Source organism: Pleurodeles waltl, chromosome 4_1 (assembly GCF_031143425.1).
Source record: "Pleurodeles waltl isolate 20211129_DDA chromosome 4_1, aPleWal1.hap1.20221129, whole genome shotgun sequence".
Lineage (NCBI taxonomy): Eukaryota > Metazoa > Chordata > Amphibia > Caudata > Salamandridae > Pleurodeles > Pleurodeles waltl.
Window position 1 is genome coordinate 200,609,765 of NC_090442.1, and position 18,708 is coordinate 200,628,472.

General features: G+C 45.0%; 1 protein-coding gene across 1 annotated transcript in view; it reads right to left on the reverse strand.

Moving 5' to 3' along the window:
* Positions 1–18,708, reverse strand: part of B4GALNT3 (beta-1,4-N-acetyl-galactosaminyltransferase 3) — a 501,487-nt gene that overhangs the window by 336,881 nt on the left and 145,898 nt on the right. The gene's annotated exons all lie outside the window — the stretch shown is intronic.

Here is an 18,708-nt window from a genome sequence, read left to right on the forward strand (position 1 = left end):
AAAATCTTTGATGATGACAAATACTTCCTGGCTGCTGTTAGTGCTGGCGTTGATGCGATCTGCAAGAGCTGTGCACTTGGTGTTTCATATCCGCTGGTGGTAGCGTCTAAGGGCTGATTTGAAGGACTCATCAGCTGAAGTGTCATGACTTGTTCTCCATTTGCACTCCACTTGCTTGCAGTGGCGCTTTGTCAGCTTGACTTCCTCTGTGTACCAGCTCTTGACACTGGGTTGCGCTTGAGGGGAGCCGGGGTCTCAATGCATGCAGTGCTCCAGCTGTTGAGGTTATTCATGACTTTTTGGCAAGTTGCTGGTGTGCTCAGACTGGCAAGGGGAGAAAGCTGAAGCACACTTCACTTCTGAGATGCTTTTCGAGTTGTGGCGGGCGGTTCCATTGATGGTAAGTCTGTGGTAATGCGGGATGGGTATGCCGAAACTGACAAATGAAACTGAAACGTCCACTATTTCTTATATCACGTGTATGAGTCCTGTAACCCGCAGGTTTGAAAGTCCTCTTTTCAATTGTCATAGAAGAAAGTAACATGTTTGTTCTATTTCTCACTATGTAAACCAAGCAGCGTAATTCCCTGAGGTCCATTTTTTGCCAGGGTGCAAAATCTGTCTGCTTCCTTCTGATGCAAATGATGTGGTCCATTTTAGCCCACTGCAAAATTTATGTATCATGTCTTTAGAGGTTAAAAGCGAGTGATGACACAAAACATTTCAAAACCCAAGGAGACATCATCAAACAAAGCAACATTCCGATATGTTAGTGATTGTTAGCAGTGCAGGACTGGGTAAAGAGAACTGCTTTTTTTCATTACCCTGGATAGCCCCTTTAAGAATAGGAGGACCAGGTAGACAAAGCAGTGTGCCCAAGAGTAAATAGAGAACCAGTGGCCAAAGTGGAATGTGAATTTATGGCTCCTGAATCCAGATTCCAGTCCCATGCACGGTGACCTCAGGGCTAAAGAATAATAAATAACCAAGATTAGCAGAGAGTAGACTCGACACCTGTGTCCGGAAAAACATCAAATCTTAGCAGCAAAGGAAATAACAGGCCAGCACAACTGGCATCGCATTGCGATTCGGATTCCACCCCAGATATATTGGTTTCCTTTTGTTTAAGACCACTGTCTTGATTTCACATTAATATTTGGCTTAGCTTTCTTAAAATAACCCAGAATTCAATAACTGCGACTGTGCTGCACTGAATCGTCAGTAAACAGACAGGGAAACAGAGGAAGTTCACACGCAAGGTGGCGGGGGAAGAGGAAATAAACCCCTCCCCGAACCCCAAACAGTCGCATCTGTACCAAGACACATTCAGTTTCCGTGCACGCGCCGCTCTTCCTGCACGCGCCCTCCCACATTCTACCGAGGAGCTCAACACGTCCTTTATCCTTCTTAAAAATTCGGACTTCAGTTATAATGTCCTTTTTGAAACTTTTCAATTTTGGGAATTGTGCCCTTCCCTTTAACAGCACCTTTCCTCTGAGGTGGATTGATTGAGTGAATTTAATGGAGCTAACAGAGCGCTGAATGCCTCTTTTTTCAAGACACAAAAACTATCTGAGACCTCAGAGAAATAATTCTCAGGTGTGTTGTGCTAGATCCTAAAGCATTGGAATAATTCATACGTTCTTCTTTTGAGCTGAGCGCGATGGCTGTGCCCCCACAGATGTTATCTATAGCTTTGGGTGGCATTAGGCGGGGAGGGTGGCGCAGACTCCGTTCCACCACCAGGGAGCAAACATGGCTGCTGTGTTTACGCAAGCACGTGTTTCGCCTGCGTGCTGGCATATCTGCGGCTTCTCTATCACGTGAATGCATGCAGATTGCTCGCACCCATTAGTTTGGATGCAGCGCACATTAGAAGGTGCGAACACCGAAATGGTCCCTGGATGTGGCCTGTGTAGAGCGGAGCTGTTGGGACCTCAGGATGGCCCACTAGACAAACAAGGAGGTAGCGTTGGCCTGCGGCTGTTTGGCATTTCATGACGACAATGGCCAATAACTCCATGAATGTATGTCAGTGCTTTAAATGGGCCGGTACTGTCCGGTACTGAGTACCGGCACTTTTTTATTTTGAGAGGGAGAGTACCGGCACATATCAAGAAAACCGTAATATTTTTAATTGGAGAGTACCGGCACTTCTCAGAAACAAGCAGGTACTCTGTCACAGAGTACCTGCACTTTATTTTTTCAATTTCAAGCACTGTATAAACTGACACATTAGTGGAATGATGCAGGAGTATCACTCATCCTCCTAGTTGAGGGGTAGGCTCAGCAGTAGCAATCTTGGCGGCACTGGAGACAGAGGCCAGGGTGTAGCTTCAAGGCAGTTGTTTAGGGTGTGAAACCACTTAAATAAATGCATTCTTGGCTTGGTAGTTGGGTCTGTGATCCCTGTGTCCGGTCTGTTATGTCTGTCAGTTTCCTTGTAATTCCGATTTCACTAAGAGGTTTTACATTTTTTAATTGTCCATTTTTTGGATCAGGAACTTAAATATGCTTAGACCCAGTTTTACAAAGATTTTGTGTTGGGGTTGAGTCACGTTTTTGACGCAGACCAAATGCAGAATCCTTTTTGGCATTTACAAAGGCACACACGCTGATTTGCGTGGCTTTGTAAGGAAAAGTAACGCAACGCAGGCCTTGGTGCTGCCATGCATTACTTTGCGTCATGTAGGGTGACATGGGTGGTGCTTGGGCATTGCTTGCGGCTTTAAATTCACTATCTGAATTGATCAATATCAAGCCCTTTAATAAAATACTCCTGGCTCTCGAAAATAGCAATCACAGCATCAAACATAAGCAGAACGCATCCAAGAGGCACACAATCAAGCCACCTATCATCCAAGGACAAGCCAACAGACCGAGCCTCACGCGTAAATGCCTGTGAGTCACTTGACAATTAGATTAGATCAGCGCCTAGCACCACATGCCTTTCTCCACCACTACACCGTTTCACTCCTATTGGCAGACAGAACTTTATTAGTTGCAATTACCACCCTCGATTTGACTATTCAAACATCGGTCTATAAACATACAAAATGCCAAGCTGTAAAGAAACATTGAACTTGGTAACAATGAAATCATATATATATAGGCCGAAGCCCAGCTCTCTTTCTCGCTGTCGGCCCACGATTAAGCAGATTCTTGCACTTCTTGTGCTTTGTTTTTTTTTCCTTCTGGCCTTTGCCTTTTGCACCTTTTTACTTTGCTTTAGTGCCTTTCTCATTGTACCTGCCTGTGTCTTGTTTTTTCTTTCCCTTCTCCCCCTCCTTTTCCCTCCTCCTTGTTTTGCTGCCACCTATTTTCCTCTAACCCCGCCCACCGCCCCCCAGCCTTCCAGGACCTACTTCATGGTAATTGCAGCATGGCTGTGCCAAAGGCAAGCTCGTCTGTGCTTGTTCATGCATGGACCATACCCAGCGCCAGAAAACCTGGTTCTCCTACACCCTGCAGCTACACCGCTGCCAAACTCCAAGCACTGAACCACAGATGCCACGACAACCACTGCTACCACACCTCCTCTAAATCCATTGTAGAAACTTTCTCCTGCATCAACTGCTCCTTCTCCTGCACCATCAGATTGCCCACCAGCACGCCATCCACCAGGAACACAACGCACCTACTTCACAACAACTTTCCTGCCTCCTTAAAACACGCTCGCTTTGCAAACACACCTCTGAGATCTGGGACCTCATCACCACCCTCACTCCCGACATCGTCTTCCTCACTGAGACCTGGCTCACACCTGCGTCCACTCCCGACATAGCCACAGCAACACCTGAGGGACACAAGATCGCACACCAATACCGCACCAACAAACCCGGAGGAGAGATCGCCATCGTCTACAAAGAAAACATTGATTGCATCAGTGAGATAGAAGACACCATTCAGACTATGGTACACCTCAACTTCAAACTCCAAAGAGACAGAAAAACCACCATCAGAGACTCCTCTGACTACAGACTACCCGGACCACACCCCAGCTTCTCCACTGTCATTCCCCCACTTCATTGCTCCCTCTCGCCATTAACTCCAAAAACTACATCTAACTCAGAGATCTGAATTTCTACCTCAACGACACCAACACTGCTGGTATGAATAACATCAGACTCACCCAACTCATCAATGACCCCACCCACGACGCAGGACACACATTGGACACCATCTTCACCTCCAGCAACAGGGTCAAGTAAAGCCACATCAACAAACTCACCTGAACTGACCACTCCATCATACACTTCAACATCTCCAGCCCTGCACCTCCACTGCTGAGCCACCCAGCCTACTCCACCCCACACAGCTGGAGCAAAGCATCAGAGAGCAAATGGGCCATACTCTAACACTGCATCAAGCCCGGACCAAGCTGTCAAAAGCTTCAACTCCTGGATCACCAACTGCACCAACCTTATTGCTCCCATCAAGACTACCAGGCACAGGGAATTCACCAAGCAGGCAAGATGGTACACCAAGGAACTGAGAACAGCAAAATGCCCCTGCAAGCAACTAGAAAGAGGATTGCAGACAAGCAAGGACACCAGAGACAAGACCTCCCTCAACCTCTACCACCAGCTAATGAGAGAGACAAAGAGGAAAGCCCTAGCCAACGCGTTGAGTCCAGTTCCAACCACAGGAAAGAGCTATCCAACATTGTCAGAGTGTTTGCCAACCCTGCATCCACAGAAAACAGCATCACCTCCTCGCAAGAACTATGTGACAGACATGCCAACTTTTTCCACATCAAGATCACCATCATCCTTAAGAACTTTGACCCCAGAACAAGCCCTCAGACTTTCTTCGCAAACTCACCAAAATCAACTCGGAGCACTGACTTACCTCATGGGACCAGCTCACCCCCCAGGCACCACCTCCAACATGAACTACGTTCACTCATGGGCCCCCAGAGACCCCTGCCCGCACTAGATTTTCAACCTCAGAGGTCACTGGATCAGCAGTGAGCTCACCCTCCTATTCAACTCCTCACTTGCCACGCCACCTTTCCCAAAGACTGGAAACATGCAGAAATCAAATCATTCCTCAAAAAACATTCTGCCGACCAGAGCAAACTAAAAAACTACTGCCTCATCTCCCTTCTCTATTTCCCCACCAACCGACAACTCACAAAATATCTTGAGCAGAGCCTTCTCTTAGACACCTCCCAATCTGGATTCTGTGCCAACCACAGCACCAATACTGCCTTGATCGCAGCCACCAATTACAACAGAGCCCTCCTTGACCACAGAGAAACAGCAGCCCTGATCTTCCATGACCTTTCAGCAGCCTTTGACACCGTACCTTATCACACCCTGGTTAGAAGATTGCGTCACATCGGTATCCAAGGAAACGCCTTCAACTGGATCGCCTCCTTCCTCACTGGAAGAGCGCAGAATGTCTGCCTACCTCCATTCACCTCTGAACCCATGGCCATCATCTGCGGTTTTCCACAAGGATCCTCCCTTAGCCCCACCCTCTTCAACACCTGCATAAGCCCCTTGGTCAACATCATCAGATCTGATGGACTAAAAATCATACCCTGCACAGACGACACCCAGCTCATCCTCTGGCTCTCATAAGATCCCGCCAACACAAGAACCAACCTCCACAGGTGCATGACGAGAGTCGCCAATAGGATGAAGGACAACTGTTTGAAGCTCAACAAGGACAAAATGGAAGTGCTGATCTTTGGCAACAACAGCACCCCTTAGAATGACTCCTGGTGGCCCCTGGAACTAGTATCACCAACCAAACCGACCAACCAGGCCAGAAACCTCAGCTTAATCCTGGACAGTAAACCAACCATGTAGTCCCAGGTCAACACAGTCACTTCTACCTACTTTCACACACTTTGCATGTTATGAAAAGTCTTTAACTGGCTCCCCAGAACACCAGTCATTCCCTCACTCAGGCCCTAAGCACCAGCCGATTAGACTACGGGACGCAATCTACGCTGGATCACCACACACCTTCTGCAGAGACTCCAAACCATACATAACTCCGCTGCCAGACTCATCCTCAACCTCTCCAAACAGACCCACATTGCCCCCACCCCAGAAAACTCCACTGGCTCCCCATACAGAAGTGATGCCAATTCACGCTGATGATCCACACCTACAAAGCACTGCACAACAAGAACCAGCCTACATTAACCATTGCATGAACTTTCACCACCATACCAGATACCTTCTTCTCACTGCTTCGATCCCCCCACATCCACTGAAGCAAGAGGGGAGGATGTTCCTTCTACTACTGCACTCAAGACCTGGCTGTCGACTGAGTCACCTGAACCATCATGACCCTGAAGCCCCTGGATACCCTCTCGGGTGATTAGTCACAATATATAAATCCACCTGACTGATTGAGTGATAGTTCTGCCTTCAAGATCCTCTTCTTGTCCCACAAAGATAATGTAATTTGAGAAGGTGGTTTAATGGGAATTTGGTGCTCAAAATATTATTTGTATAGTAGTATGAGTTGACATATAGTAAACTTAGCTTCTAAGTGTTGGACGGTGCTCTGACAGGGAACCACCCTAAACCCTGAACTCACAACCAACGATTGCTACAATATTATTGAAAAATCAGGCACAAGTCTTCCAATTGTCCAATTGGTATAATGAGTTTCTTTATTCCACTTGATATTTCTTAGTGACTCCACATTCGGCCTAGCCAACACGTGTTTCGTCTGGGACAATCACCCAATGACTTTTTCAAGGCTTGTCAAGGCTTATATGTGAAATCCCCTTTCTCTCAATGCACTCCCTCTCATGTGTTATGGTTTTATTAAAAGCTGAGGATTCTAATTGTCCTTCTGTTCTTCGGGAAGATCCATAAAAATGTCTTATGCGGAAATCAAGTAATCAACAGGCCCCTTTCTTAATAGTGAGTATGCCAATGTATCAACAGTTTCCAGCGATGTTCCTACTGTTGAGCCAACCAAATACTACAACTGAGAAGTTAAACATCGCAGTGTCTCTAACAAATACAAATCGTGAATTAAGTTTTTCTGGGTGGCCCACCTCTGATGTGAACATTCCACATGTCCCAGAAGATTACAGTAGCTACTGGCCCTGGTGTGGCGTTTCCCTAGTTAACAACCCTAATATTAAAGCAAAACAAAGAATTTATGAAAATGAGGCAGCAGGAGATGAAAAGGTATAACACTGCAGCACATACCCTCAGTGTAAAGGTATCAGTTAATCACTTTCTCTTGCGTAAAACAGAAAAATGAACTTCTAACAAAGTAAGTTGTAAGGTGAGCGGTAGATCGCAGTAGAGTTGCTTATCAAGTTTGCATGGCCAGTGATTGGGATGGTTTTTAAGTTCAAAGACAAGCAACCATTATTAATAGTGGTTCCATGGTGCTCAATGGATGACCTCTACTTGACTATGTCTGAGTGGAGTAGGACACATTGTTTTGAGTATGCTATAACAGACAGGAAGCATGAACACGTATGCCTCCAGGGTCATCAGTTAAGCACAATGGTAGAGAGTGCCCTGATCTGGAATAGTTCACATTCGTAGCTACCAGAAATCAATTTGATTCGATATTAATTTGTGGGAATTTGTAAAATGAGTACGATATGCACAGTTCAATTCCTGTTGGTTTGCACTAGTACGATAGCTGCCTGTTCCACAAAATGCAGTACCATAACCTATCATACTTTTCATGATAGTGTCAGGTGTTTATTTAATAACATCCTCCATAATTGTCATGTTCTGGTGCAGAGGTATCATTGTAAGCTCACTGTTGAGAGACTAAGTCCCTCAGATAGTCACGAGTTTGGTTTCTAAATCCTCTTGTCGGTGAGCATAGAGAGAGTAACATTGGCTTTAGATTCCAAGGCTCCCTGACAAATCTTGCTAATGAATTTAGGGGCCTTGTACCAAAGGGTCTTTCCCATTCTGCCTCTGTGAGGAAATGTGTTGATTCATAAGAGTCTAAAATACATGTGCAAAATAAAAAGAATGAAAAATAATTGAGTGTAAACAACCCTTTGAACATATCAGTCTTCATTGTACTCCTAATAGTTGGAGATAATTAATTGCACATTTTTTGTCAAAGCACTGAGGAGCCTTTCGTTTTTACTTAATTTTAAAAACAAAAAAATTAAATTATCCATATAATGGCCGGCGAACAAATCAACACTGACAAAAGAATATATACTTAACCATCCATTCAGGTGGGTGTGAAATACACGTACAACATCTGATGGCCAGATCTTCGCCATGAACCCGTTCCAATCGTTTCCTGGTTGCATTTTTCACTTCCGTGGTGCAAGCATTGCTAGGCAATGTAGTACGTCTTCAGCCACCTGGCACCCTTCTCAGGAGCTCACATTCTCCTCATCTGTGTTTTATGGTTACCGATTTGTCCATATTCTAATTTCCATTTTATCTAGCCCATCTCTCGATCAAAAGTTCGTCACTGAATTTCGAGTTCATACAATACTTCTTTTTGCTAATGAAAGTCAATTTAATAAACTTGAATATTTACCTGTTTTGCCTTCCTCTGTAGTGAGGCCTACAAACATATTCCCTGACATCAAGTTGATACCTCCCGCTTCTGTACTCTCAATGCTAATCGTTCAGGGTCTAACAGCTTCAAATGCATTGATGAACCACATCACATAATAAAACAATGACTCAGGATGAGCCATCAATAACATTTGCTGGAAGCATTCAATCTTATGCAGTGTGACTAGGACCAAGACAGTGTGATGCAATGTATTAACCTGTATTCATTTAAATCCAGTATCCTGAGTTCTCTTTACAAAGAAGCTAGCCATATACAATCAGAATCCATGGGGTAATGTTCTACTTTTTCTCCCCGAATATGTCTTACGTTCAGCAAAGCAGCCAGTGTGGCATTCCTCAGAGTAACCAACAGCGACGTAACCGACGTACCTCAGTATTTCAATCTTGTAATATATCTGAGTTGGGCAGCTTGGTGAACAACCATATACATTTATTTCTTTAGTTGAGGTGTTCTCTACAGCACAGCAAGCCCCTTTGCAGATATCTCAAAGCAGATTGCTGCATACACAATTGTGGTGAGCAGTGATGGTAACTGTGTGGTCACATGGGGTCCCATGTAGAGTTAATGTTACACCGGTAGACGTTGTCAACTTAATTCAAGACGGCAACGTGGGTAAGTGTGAGCTTACTCAAGGCCCAGTGGAAAGACCCCTATGTTTAAAATACCTAGCTGGAAAAATACAATTCCATCCATAAACTTCAGTAGATAGCAACACATTCTCCACAAACGCTTTTAGATTTCTTAATATTTTGGCAGTTGTGTGTCAGCCTCAATTAAACTAACAAGATATTGGCTGTACTGGGCGACTACTTCAAAGCTGGGAGCAGGCTGTCTGCAGATCCGACGGGCCTAGCTAGGTGAGAAGAGAACTAGAGAAATGGACTAAAGAAACGAAGGAACGTGGGACAATTGCAAGAGAGCAAAAAACATGAAGGAGATGAATGAGGGAGGGTCAAAGATGAACAGCCAAAGCGAAAGGTCACGGCAGAATTATCACTTAAGAAGGTAAAAGACACAAAGTAGAACAAAGTAGAAGTCTGGCTGAAGGACCCTTCCAGCAATCCAACCGGTTTATCAAAATAAAGCAGTTCGAGACCCATGACTGGGATGTTCAGACTACTCGTAAAGAAGGGGTTCCCATTGTTGTTCAATAGGGGCCAGGTTTAGATATATACCACATCATGTTATATTTAAATCGTGGGTTGGTGTAGATCTAGATTACAAAAGGAAGAAATGCCATGTCTTTGAGCCAAATGAGAAGAAAAGGTTGTGAGAAGAGATAGTAAAGGAACAGTGAAAGCCTGCGCCCTGCTATAAACTTCTCACAGTTTTTCCATTTAGGCCTGTGGGGTAGAAGCTGGTTTGCAACCTTCCCTAATTTGCAGCCACATGCTCATGAACAGCAGCCTAGCACTAGCTAGCTGCCTTTTACCTACCATCAAGTAGACAGAGATAATGTCTTGACTTGAGAGGATGAGAAACAATTACTAGCCGTGTTAGGGTGATTTAGGAGTATTTGCAGAGGCATTTCAGAACGCCTCAACATGGAATGTGAATACAAGGGGTGACCACGCTGGTGGGCTTTCAGCTAATATTAAAAGTACAATCCTTGATAGAAACTTCGTTTACACCAGGACTGCCCAGAGGTAGGAAAAATCGAGCCATTTAAATGTCTTTTCCACATCTATGCTAATGATTGTGATGGTTAACTGGGCCCATCCACTGACATTCAAACAGTAAGTGGGTCTCAGTAGATATTGCCTGGCCTCTAATAAATACTTGTGGGCCTACAGGGTTTTTATTGTGCTCAATTGTGCAAGTCAAGTGGCCAGTATCTCGGTGCACACTTCTGATTCAACATTAATAATGCATATCACCGGTTGTAATCTACATTTAGTAGAATTTGTCTTTACAAAAACAAATTATAGACTCATGTCATGCCTAGAGGGTATTCACTGAATGATATACTGCCAAATACTCCCACTAGAGTAGAGGTCTACAGATCAAAAACGGGCCAAACACACATGCTGTTGGTTTTGGAATTCACAGAAAATAGCCCTGGCTCCAGTTTTTAGGTATGGGATGTGTGCCATTCATGACCAACATATTGCATTCTTTGCTTTGTGTCAGCCTCCTTCAGCTATTGGCTCCTTTTGCTCCGGAAACTTTAGCCATTTGCTTGAGGCATTGTCAAAATTGTCTTGGCTCAGTCCAAAGGAGCATTCCAGTCTCACTGTTTTACTATTTGCTCTTTGGGAGCTCCCTCCAAACACCATCGTAATGTGCGAGGGACTATTTTACCGCCAGTTAGTAGCCACGAGCACGGATAAAAGCATCTGAACACCAGACACTTCAGAAAAGAAAGCAACATTCTTTTTAAGAGGTCATTTTTCAGTGCTTTTGAGTGCACTTGCTCCCCAGTAAACAAAGAAGGATTGATAAAGCTAATGGCATGTCCTACAAATGTAAAACCTGTTAAAACCTGTTGGCTTTACCAATGCCAGTTACTTCTGTTGGAGAAATAGGAACACAAAACTTTTGCCTGCTTTGTGTGTGTTCGATGCACCGTAGCTAAACAATTGTCAACAAAGCAGAATCACTACATGTATTATTTTGTCACAGTGGCAATTATGTCATCAATCACTGTTGCAGCAATCAACACGACAAAACTAAAAGTCAAATAGTGTGTTATTAGGAGCAATGAAGAAATGATATGCAAAGAACCTTCAATGAGCTGTCCTGGGGACTGGATGACGTGGGTTCTGGTTCTGATACCAGCTAGGACTACACAATAATTTAAGTTTCCTGGGTAGAATTTTATCAGTTTCCAACCTTCAAAAAGGGGTGTGTATGTGAGACTTCGCATAAAAAATGTTTTAGTGGGGACATTTTTTAAAAGTCTCTTACACCAGACAACCATCAATTTCGGAGTTACCAGGAGTGACATAACAAAGACCAAGCAGTATTTTTATGAAACATTTCTGGTTTGGGACTGCAAATTTTGCTTTTTTTGCCATAATATTTGCCATCCCAGGCCGTATAATCCTGGTGGGGGGGAGGTTGTGACTACTAGTGCCTCATTGTCCATGTCTTTTATGTTGGGGAACGCTTTAAAAGTCACTCCTTCTCCTTGCCCACTGCAACAGCTTTTTCCTATTTCTATGTTTGTGGACTGTCTAGATTTTGATTTTCAGAATCCGTTCACCTGCTCCCATTCTGCCCAGCAAGTGGCCTTAAGGCCTTCACTGAAAAATAAACTATGACTCACTTGGGTCACTCGGATTCTTCTGTGAAAGTAACAAGTTACACACCACACAATCATGTCCTTTGCCTCACTCATAAGGCAGAGATTTAGATTGGTCATGTCGGGGGCCCGCTGACTTGAATACCTAGGTCACCAATTCCTTTTTAGATGTTAGAGCCAGAGTGAGCAGACAGGAACAAGTGAAAAGTTTACACGAGTGATTGCCTATATGTCGTGCATGGCACTCTGCCTGCTAGGAAGAGGGCGCTCCCTCTCCTCATGTATTCTAAAGAAGCACAGAACTGCTAAATGCTCTCTTGTCCCTTTGTTTGCAGCACATATAGTTTGCAAGTATCCTAAAACCAGTGCAAGGCTTGCCGCATTCAAATGTCATTGCAGTGTAGTGTGTATTGGGCACACCAAAGAGCCAATCTGTGGCCTGCGGGAAAATAGTGGCAGAAATCCAGGAGATGTCAGGAAAGTGGGGACAAAGGGCCCTCAAGAAATCAGGTGCTGTCTGACCTGCTTACTCTGGGTGTGGGGAAAAATCTTACCAAGATAATGCTTAACAATCTGAAACAACCCACAGCTGAGCTGAGGGAGAAATGGTTTGCGGATCTGGGTCGAGAATTCATGGAAGAAGAATGGAGCATAGTTCTGCAGTATGTCCCTAACTTGTCAAGAAGCACACGCATCAAGCCTATTCAGTTCACCTTCCTACAAATAACACGCCTCACACTGAGAAAATATTCAAAATGTATACAGACCTGGCTGCGTCTTGTCAATGATGTAGTCTCAAGGGGGGAGGGGGTTAACCAAATGAATTTGATTGCTATTTAATAGCCCAAAACACAGAAGGGGGTGACATCTGCTGTGACCAGAAAAATGGATAAGGAAACCCCCCTAAGACTTGAGGTGTGTCTATTGGGAGTGATGCAGAGACCCAAAGAGGGAAAAGTGGGCAGATTCATAGATCTAAAGCTGTGATGAGCAAAACTGAACATGGCCATGAAGTGGAAAGTCAATCTGGCGCCCAGCACTATAAAATGGAGACAACAGTTGATACAAAGTACTGGGATGTAAGGGGATGTCTTATGAATAGACTGCAGAGGGGGGCCGAGAAAGTATAAGTACCACAAGCCTTAGAAGAATTAGTGTAATCGTTTATAAACGCCACCAATGATGAACCTGCGCTCTGAACAACCTTATTTCACTAGATGAGACTACCAAAGGAAGATTGGAACACCCAAGAACACAACCCCTTAAGGCACAGTGACTTCGCAAATTAATGATCAAAAGCAGAGTGAATTAGCTGCCTTTGGTGGTTCACAACTCTCATTACCCTGGTCATCTCATAGTAAAGCCTTAAGCTTCATCAGATGTGACAACTGGGGAACTGGCTCATTACAGCCCTCCCAAACCGCTTGGTTTAACCCGATTTTACACGAGGAAATGACCTACATGCTCGCCACACATGCCGCCTACCATGCCCACAACCTTGACTAATGAGATGAAGGGTCATCTGAATAGTAAAACACAGCATAGGCCTGCTTGCGATGATGCGCGGCATGGTTCCTACCATGAGGGATCACCTGACAACCAAAAACACCCACCAACCACAAGTTTTCTCTGTTATGCGAACAGTTTTTGCATCATTTGTGTAGGCCCAATCTAAAACTGCAATTCTAGAACTAGACATGGCATGCACATAGCATGGCCCTTGAGATGGTCCTTGAAAGTCCACTGCACGCTTGGGAGGATATTTGCAGATGGCCATCCAGGAATAAAGTTGTGAAAAACGCCGATGAATGCTGAGCGCTCACTCTATAGGTGTAATTAAAAGCCAACACAAACATGTTGGAAAATCATTTGTGTTTAGCACTGTACCTGGTAGGGAGTCCGCATGTACAAGACGCTGTACACATATTAGTTTTATAAGTGATACAGCTGCCTGTATCTTGTGACATTAAGGCCTAGAGTTGCAGTGTCACAGTGAATGTACTCTTGTTTTTAGCTTTTTACAGCGCAGACAAGATGTCTGGGGTCGGCGTGCTCCAGGCAGCGTCGGAAACAAGCGCGGGTTGGTACTGAGAGCAGGATGGGTGCAAGGGTGGGTGTGGTGGCACAATGGTAGGTTCGGTCGTTGGCTTTTACTTCTTCCTTCCTTCCTTCTTCTGCTCGTCTTAGCTCCACTCTCTGTCCTTAGACCCTTTCATCTTCCCGCCCCCGTTCCTCTTTCTCTTAGATCTCCACTTCCGCCTTCGGTATCTCCCAACCCCTCTTACTTTCCCCACCACCCACTTCCTTCTTCCCTGTTTGGCCTGTATTGGCCAAACAATTCCTGGAATTGAAATTAAGAGACGTGATGAATATCAAACGAGGCTGAAATGTTCGGGAGCAAAACTCAGAATAAAGGTCAAACAAGTTGAATTTAGTGTGATAAATACTGATTCTGCATGTGATGCTTGATTTCCAAGTGAAAAACTTGGAGTGGGAGTTAATTTATCAATCCGAGAAATTACCTAACCTAGGGTCATAGCATCAACAACGCACTGGTGATATGTATCCTTTGAGGAACAACTCAGACTTGGGGCCTTTGGCCAGATGCGGCCTGTCCTTTAGGGTGAAGGGGCCACGCTCCCCCACCTTTTGCCTCTCATGAAGAGTGTCTGTCAGGCTGAACAAAGGTCAGCCTGACAGACACTCTTCATTTTCAGCTCAGACAGCCAGGAGCTAGACATGCGCTGTGCAGACTCCTGGCTGCTTGAGCTGAACTTTGCTGGGCTGAGGATGTCACAGCTCCTATGGGCGTGACCTCCTTGGCTCAGCAAAGGTGCCTTGAGGCCCCTTCCGGGTGACGAGGAAAGCGTCACCCATTGACTTCGACCTGGGCGCTTCAGGTTTAAGCCTTGAAGCGCCCTGGGCGAGTGTCAATCAGTGACAGCTTGTCACAAAGTGGGGTGGGGTGGGGTCAGCAGTCTCACTGACCCCATCCCACTCTGTGACGAGGCTGCAACTGCTGCCTTCCCTCATTGGCTGACCTTTGGGTCCTCGAGGCTGAAGGTGAGTGTGTGTGATGTTTTAAAATGAATGTTTGGTGCATGCGTGCATGTTTGAATGTTATGAGTGTTGTTAATGGATGTGCGTGTGTTTGTGAAAGAATGAGTGTGTGTGATCTTTTCAAATGAATGTTTGGTGCATGCGTGCATGTTTGAAAGTTATGAGTGTTAATGGATGTGCCTGCGTGTGTGAAAGAATGAGTGTGTGTGAACTTTTAAAATGAATGTTTGGTGCGTGCGTGCATGTTTGAATGTTATGAGTGTTGTTAATGGATGTGCGTGTCTGTGTTTGAAAGAATGAGTGTGTGTGTGTGCTTCCAGCCCGCCCCCTTCCCTCCTAAAGGTGTTGGCCGCCACTACCTTTGACCCTTACTTTATCCCTCTTAAATACTCTCACCTTCCCCTCTTAACCAACCTCATTTCCCAAGTAATCACATTCACATTTCCTTTTAATTTCGCTCACTTTCCAATGTAGTAATTTACACTTTGTTTCAGTCCCTCTCACTTTCCGCTTGAGTTATTCTCATTTTGCCCCTTAGCTACTCCCATTTCCCTCTTAGTCCCTTGCACTTTCCATCTGGGCTTTTTCAGTGTGTTACTTAGCTCCCTAATTTTCCTCTTTGATTCGCTCACTTAACCCTTTAGCCGCTCCCATTTTCCAGCTGCCTTGTCTGACTTTCCTCCTCTGTCTTTGTCGGACCTTCACATCTATTTAACTTCCTCCCACATCTCCTGCTATTCTATCTCACTTAAGTGAAAGTACATCAGATACATTCAGGTTCCTCCTTTGCCCCTTTCTTAATCTCAAAATCAGTCCCAGATTGTCACTGTCACTCAAATCTCACAGTCCTTGTAAATCTTCACCACCCCCCGGATATGTCTTCCACTCAGTCTTGATAAAATATAATCTGCTTCCAAGTCTCTGGCCTCTCTTATATTCTGTAAACAAGGAAGTCGAATCAGCTCATTTTTCCTATGAATCCTTCTTTGCCTCTCATCATTGCTCTGCCCCCTGTATCTTCTGCGTCACTATTATTCTATGTTGGTGATTTTTTCAGCTGCCTCTAGTTACCCTTTTGTATTTACTTTATTGTATTCAATATTAAAATTTCTCAGTTAAGAGAATGTTTGCCTTGCAGTGTTAACATATGGCCAATGCCCTCCCTTATCCTCAATGATTAATCTTAAGACCTCCCTTGTCCCGCTAGGTTCAGTTTTATATACTGATACAGGTCTCACCAGTCCTCACCCAGGACCGTCAAAAAGGAGGCATTATTCCCAAAGATTTGACTTTTTCAGAGTCCTGATACTGATAAATCTATTTAAGATGGCGAAACAATAGTGTAACCACCTGGTTACCAACGCCCTACCCCTTCTCCCACCACCACATCTTTCACAACAGTGTCCTGCCTCAAAACTTACCTTCTCCTCCCCTGCGGCCAAGTGCATTCTTTTCTTGTCCCTCAACCTTTGTAAGCATATCTCACAGGACAATTTCAGTTACACGGGACCCAGCTCTTTTCTTATCTACAGTTGAGACAATCCCTAGAATATTACCTAACCAAATTGGCAGTGGCCCCCAAAAATAATCCACTGGAGATTAACTTTGTACTTGAGGAGGTGGGCAGTAAGGGCATTTCACGACTCAACCGCACATTATTCGTCAATTCCCCAGACCCGTTGTTTGCCCTGAAATTAGGATTAGAGGAGGACATCGACTGATTGGACGATGAATGGCAAGTGGATAGAAGCCATAATGGAGGCAAGGGTGCTAGCAATCTCTTCCCCCCTCAGGCTTTCTGAGGCCACATACACATACGTCCATCTAATATGGGAATGCCTTTTGATTTTTCAATACTAGTACGAGATAACAAATATCCTGGGGGAGGTGGTGGAACAAAAGATTACCTTGAACTCTAAAATTATGATATTGGGAGTCATGGACAAGTTTCTTTAAAAATATTTGTAAATAAACCTCCCCCTCTGTCTAGAGCATCCTTATATGCCCTCAGCACATGGTTAGGCCTTCTTCTCCACTCTGAGAGGCCAGTGGCATAACAGAACTTGAGCCCCCCCTCTGCAAAGTACATGGAGAGGGTCCCCTCCCCTTTGGACCCAGTCAGGGGCCTGCCACCGGTGCACAGTGAACTGTGCTGAGGGTCCCCCTGGAGCTCAGGGCCCCCTGCACCGCAGGGCTTCAGGGGTCTCTATTACGTCACTATGAGAGACCAAACTTTTAATGCTCATTTGCACACCCCTCTTGTACATCAGTCTCCTGCTTATTACCTCCATTAATGCTTTACAAGACATTCTTAAGCAAAGGTGTGGATCAGTGATTCGATGTCCCAAGACAAAAACACAAATGCAGACCCCTTGGTAGGTAACGTTATACAACAAAAAACACACCTCAAAAGAAACCGCAACTTCAAGGGCCAAGTTCCAGCAGCGGTTGAACATATGGTTCACTGGGAGTGGGCACGCACAGTGTATTAAAGGGAAAGCTACACCCAAAACACATCTTGGGGCACTGGCTACCACAACACAAAATCATCCAGTCATTTTATTTATTTTCACTATAACTTCTACTGCTTTTTTCAACTTTGGCAGCTGAAAGTAGGCCTGGACGGAATTATAATTATGCTGGAGTAATCAGAGTAATTTTGGTAAGTCTGCGTTACTCTTTGACGTGGAAATACAGATAATTATGTGATTACTGCTGGTTGCAAAATTTGGGGGGAACTAATCTTGCTGCGAGAGCTCATTTATCGAGGGGCAGGTAATGCATCGTGTTCTGCTGCATTCACTGCTATTTCGAAGTGCAAAAATGCATCTTCATACCCATTTTGGATGAAAAGGTACTTTTGTGCTTAGAAAATAGTGGTAAATGCTGGGAGTTATGTTATGAGGCTATGTATAGCATGCTTATCCCCTGAGGGTTATCCAGGTGCTGGAGCAGGTGAGTAGGCTGATCGGTCTCCTTGTTGAAAAGCCAGGTGTCCAGTTTCTTGCAGAATTCGAGAAGGGATGGATGGGGAGGTCCTGATGTGGTGAGGAAGGCAGTTCCAGGATTTGGACTTGATGTAGGAAAAGGAGCGTGCTCCTGACTTGCTCTTGTGGATGCAGATTACTTGTGCGACAAAGAATGAGGCTCCACATTTTGAAGTCACTCCACTATCCCCCATATGCATTGAGCAGTAGGGTATGACAATGGGGACTCTTGAGTGACCCCTTAGTGGACCTGGCCCATGATGAAAGGAGAACCCATGAACACCTACTAGGAACTGCCTCCCTAGAAGGTGTCAACATTGTGATGCATAGATGGCATGGGAACTCACAGCCACTGACCAGGGCTACTCTCTCTAGATGCAGATGACATTGCAACCTCTCGGGGGGAACCACACCAACACACCTACCGAAGGGCACAGCCTATCTGCCAGAAGATGGCATGGAAACCCCTACAGCCTTTGAGAGGCCCCTGGCATAACCTGGGAGATGACTGAAAAGAAACCTACCAGGTGGCGTCAGTGCTGTAGCAGCCCCACATGACCCACCTACCCACAATCCACATGCATAAGTAAAGCGCCCACCATAAAAACCAAACCAGTCTCTATCCCAAAAGTGTCTCTAAAACAAGTCTTGCTGTCCCCTGGTCAACTCAGTTTACCTCATCAGTTTGGGTCGCTCATTGCTTAATTTGTAAATGAAAATGTGTTGGTGCCCAAAACCCTCCTCTTAAACATGCGGCTGCTGCAATTAAATGTGTGAACATGGAATACCGAGGCAGCGTAATCCTGAAGCCAGCTCGGGACTCTTTAATCCATTTTCAGCCACTCCCCGCCCATTCAGCTCACTCTT